A 4,577-nucleotide genomic window follows, 5' to 3' on the forward strand; every position below is an offset into this window, starting at 1 on the left:
GGGGCTATAATCGTTGGGCGATAGGGCTAAGTAGAGCTGTGTGTCGTCTGCATAGCTGTGGTAAGCAATTTGGTTCTTTCTCATTATTTGGCTCATTGGGAGCATATACAGGTTGAACAGGAGTGGCGCAAGAATTGAGCCTTGAGGGACTCCGCATGTCATGGATGTCCACTCAGACTTATGGTCTCCTATACTCACATAATAACCTCTCCCATCTAAGTATGACCTGAACCATTTTAGGACTATCCCAGAAAGCCCCACCCAGTTTTCCAGCCTGTCCAGAAGTATGTTGTGATCGACAGTGTCAAATGCAGCACTGAGGTCGAGTAGTACCAGCACTGATAATTTGCCTGAGTCAGTATTTAAGCGAATATCGTTTATTATCTTTATGAGCGCTGTCTCTGTGCTGTGTTGCGGTCGGAAACCAGATTGAAAATTGTCAAAGTATCCATTCGAGCATAAGAATTTGTTCAGCTGATTGAAGACAACTTTTTCAATGATCTTACCTATGAAAGGAAGATTTGAGATTGGTCTATAGTTGCTTAATATGGTCTTATCCAGATTGCTCTTTTTCAGGAGGGGTTTGACAACTGCAGTTTTTAGGGAGTTTGGAAAACTCCCAGAGAGAAGTGAAGCATTTACCACTTCTAGAAGATCTGCTTCTAAACTGTTTAACACACTTTTGAAAAACGATGTGGGAAGTGTGTCAAGAGCGCAGGTTGATGTTTTAAGGTGCTGTACGGTTTCTTCCAAAATTTTGCCATCAATTTCTTTGAAATCAGACATAGTAACTACTTTCTCAGGTGGTTTGATCTGTCTGACCCCAGCGCAAGTCAAGGATGTGCTGATCACCTTTCTGATATTATTGATTTTCTCAGAGAAGAAAGAAGCAAACTCACGGCACTTGCTGTCTGAGAGCATTTCACTGGGAATCTGGCTTGGGGGGTTTGTCAGTCTCTCTACAGTAGCAAAAAGAGTGCGTGTGTTGTTTAAATTACTGTTTATAATATTTGAGAAGAAAGTCTGTCTAGCTTTGCCTAGTTCCATATTGAAAGCATGAAGGCTGTCTTTGTAGATGTTATAATGGACTACAAGTTTTGTCTTCCGCCACATGCGCTCTGCTTTTCTGCATTGTCTTTTCATATTTTGCACTGCTGTTGAGTTTCTCCAAGGTGCCTTTTGTCTGCCACTCTTCTTCCTGACTTTCACAGGAGCAATATCATCAATTACACCTTTAACTTTTGAGTTAAAAGAATCAAGGAGAAAATCAACAGAGTCTGCAGATATGCTTGGTGTTAAAGATATAGCCTTCATAAATAGGACACTAGTGTTCTCATTTAAGCATCTCTTCTTGACAGACACAGATCTAGCTTCAGTGGCAGGAGAGATCAATATATCAAAGAAAATACAGAAATGATCAGACAGTGCTACATCCTTAATAACAATCGATGAAATGTTTAGACCCTTACTGATAAGTAAATCTAAAGTGTGTCCACGATTGTGTGTGGGTCCATGTACATGCTGAGTCAGATCAAAAGTTTTTAAAACAGTTTTGATTTCTTTTGCCATATTGTTTTCTGCATTATCTATATGGATGTTAAAATCTCCAGCAATGGCAAAACAGTCAAACTCTGAGGTAATTGTTGATAACAGTTCTGTAAAGTCCTCAGCAAAGGCTGGAGAGTATTTTGGAGGCCTGTAAATAATGAAAAGTAAAATGCGTGGAGCACCTTTTAACACAATACCCAGATATTCGAAAGACAAGTAATTCCCAAATGATATTTGCTTACATTGATAGATATCTTTAAAAAGAGCAGCTAGACCCCCACCTCTCTTAACAGCTCTGCAGACACTCATAAAAGTAAAGTTAGGAGGGGCTGCTTCATTGAGGATTGTTGCACTGAAGCTGTCTTCTAGCCAGGTTTCATTTAGAAGCATAAAATCCAGGTTGTTTGTGGTTATTAAGTCGTTGACTAGAAGTGATTTATTTTTAAGTGAGCGAATGTTTAAAAGAGCTAACTTAACAGACTTACTTTTCCCCACAGCAATATTAGTTTGACGTGTAATAGGCACCAGATTAGTTGGCTTTGCTGTACGGCTATTGAAGGCCTTAGACTTTCTATCATGTAATAGAACAGCAATAGAGAAAGATACAGGCACACTGGGTTCCCGCTTGTTTTGTAAACATTTGAGAAAGTTACTGTTATCAAAACGGGGACCCGACACATATCACTGAGAGCTGGTATCAGTTGTTTTTGGTTCACCTCGAGCAGAAGGAGGAGGGTGTGGGCCCTGGCGTTGTGGCAGAGGCCGAAGAGCTCTCACAGGAGGGATAGGGAGAGCTGGGCCTGCAGGCTTTGGTGGTAGTGGTGCCTGTCTTTTTTTAGTTGGTATCTGGGGGCTTGCAGCAAAAGAGTGGGATAGTCTGGTTCCAGCATGCACCAGTTCTTCCATTTTCTGTGAGAAGCACAGTAGTGGCGTAGCAGGGGAGAGGGAGAAAGTATCTGGTGAAAGGGGCTGTTGCTCTGGTGTTATAGGAGGCTGTAATATGCTGTCCTGGCTTCCCTGGCTGTTTTCCAGGAAGTCGTCCTTGGGTGCTGAATCTTCAAGCAGTTCTGATATGGCTGTCTGCGGTGAGCTCTGTGTGCAGGGCTCAGCTGAGATTGTGTCCGTGAGCAGAGGTTGTTGTGGCGGAGTGGTGTTATCATGTCCATTTTGCTGCTGAAGTGAAGTCCCGTGGTCATTCATACTGTGTCCAGGTGTGTGTGTGCCATTCAGATTGAGTGGATTGGCACAAACCGCAGAAGGATGATTTAGGGAGAAGTAGATATTGTCCTTTAACACTCTTGAACCAAGTTTGTTTGGGTGATGGCCATCCCGATGAAACAGTTGTCGTTGACTCCAGAAAAGATTGAAATTGTCAATGAAGTTCACTGCTTTTATATTGCAGGTTTTTTGCAGCCATGTATTTAGCCCAAGCAACCGTGAAAACCTGTTTGTTCCTCTTGCTGGTAGTGGTCCACTGATGAATGTTTGAACTTTCAGTCTTTTAAGTGTTTCAAAAAGTTTATTGAAATCCTTCTTAAGGAGTTCTGACTGCTCTTTATGAATATCATTCTTCCCCACATGTATGATGAGTCGATTAGCAGTCTTATGTTTCATCAGAATGTTCTGAAGTTCCCTGTTTATATCAGAAGTTGTTGCTTGTGGAAGGCAGCACGTAGTTGTATCCCTGCTGCTAATGTTTCTGATTATGGAGTCCCCCACTATCAGAGTCCTGGGCTCGGCTGTGCTCTGAGCTGAGTGCCGCTGTCTGCTCGACCTTGAGCGCCAGTTAGCATCAGTGTTAGCTACTGGCCTATTCAGTCTGTGTTCGATCACATTCATCACATTTGTGGATTTCTCATTTACATTCATTAGTACTTCAAATCTGTTCTCAAGATGTATAGGCAGTGGTAGCAGACCAGTGTTTGCAATCCTTGTCAGAGCTGTATCTGGGGTAGAGGATGCTACTGCGGTAATATGTGATGCTCGTGACAATCTGATGTCTCGAGTGCCTTTGGGTTTAGCTCCCTGTTTGTGCCATCGATTAGTAAGTCGATCGGCTTGTTTCTCTACCTGTCGAGGAGTACTAGTTTCATGGGACTCACCGGTATGCTGAGGGTGTCCATGACGAAGCTCTGTTGTGTGCTCCGTCTGGTTTGGTGGTCCCGTAAATAACTTTGTTTCTAGAACTGCAATCCTTTGTAAAAGTCTGTGGCAGTTAGTGCAGCAAGTAGATTCCAGAAGAGGCATTTTCTCTTATCCTTGTAGGCAGTTGTGTTTTCCTTTCCCGGTATGTAAGCTGGTCGGGTAAAAGAATTCTCAGTTTTTGTAGTAATCCAAACTTTGTCGTATGAGCACTGTGCTGATTTGCTGAAGTTAAAATTAGGTGATAAAAGGAAATAAAATAAAGGAAATAAAATATAGAAAAAATAGGAGATAAAATGTAAAAGCGATAGAGCAAAACGCGGAGCAGTAAGCAAGAGCGTCCGAACAGTAGCTGAGCAGGAAGTCAATTCGTATAAGTATAAGTCAATTCGTGTTAGTATAAGTAAGAATAAAATCAAGAGTATTATTAAGGAAAGGTTGAAGGTAAGGTGGCAAAAACAATGGGATATGGAGAAGAAAGGTAGATGGTTTTACAGAATTCAAAGGAAAGTAGGAGAGATGAGAAGTGCAGGAAAAAAAACAGGAGAGATGAGATAGTAATATCAAGGATGAGATTTGGACATACAAGATTAAACGGTACACTTTATAAAATGGGTAAACATGATACAGGAAGGTGTAAATTTTGTGGGCAAGAAGAAACTGTGGAACATGTTATGATATACTGTCAGAAATACAAGCTTGAAAGAAGGATTTTAATAGAAAAATTAAGAAAAATAAAAATGCAATTTATACTAGGGGATATTTTACAAAATGACTCTGGAAATGAATGTTATAGTTTTATTTTTCAGTATCTTAGAATAAATAATTTGTATGAGAGGATATAAAATGTCATTTTGATCCACACTCCATACCAGTTGGTGGCGGTA

The 4,577-nt window shown here is 41.0% G+C and overlaps 1 protein-coding gene across 1 annotated transcript in view; it reads right to left on the minus strand.

Annotated features, from left to right (window-relative positions):
• LOC309493587 (uncharacterized protein) overlaps positions 1–4,577 on the minus strand; it is a gene marked incomplete at its 3' end in the record, with an annotated part of 198,508 nt that overhangs the window by 131,178 nt on the left and 62,753 nt on the right. The gene's annotated exons all lie outside the window — the stretch shown is intronic.

This window comes from Leuciscus leuciscus, assembly GCF_965113295.1.
Source record: "Leuciscus leuciscus genome assembly, chromosome: 1".
NCBI classification, from domain to species: Eukaryota; Metazoa; Chordata; class Actinopteri; order Cypriniformes; family Leuciscidae; genus Leuciscus; species Leuciscus leuciscus.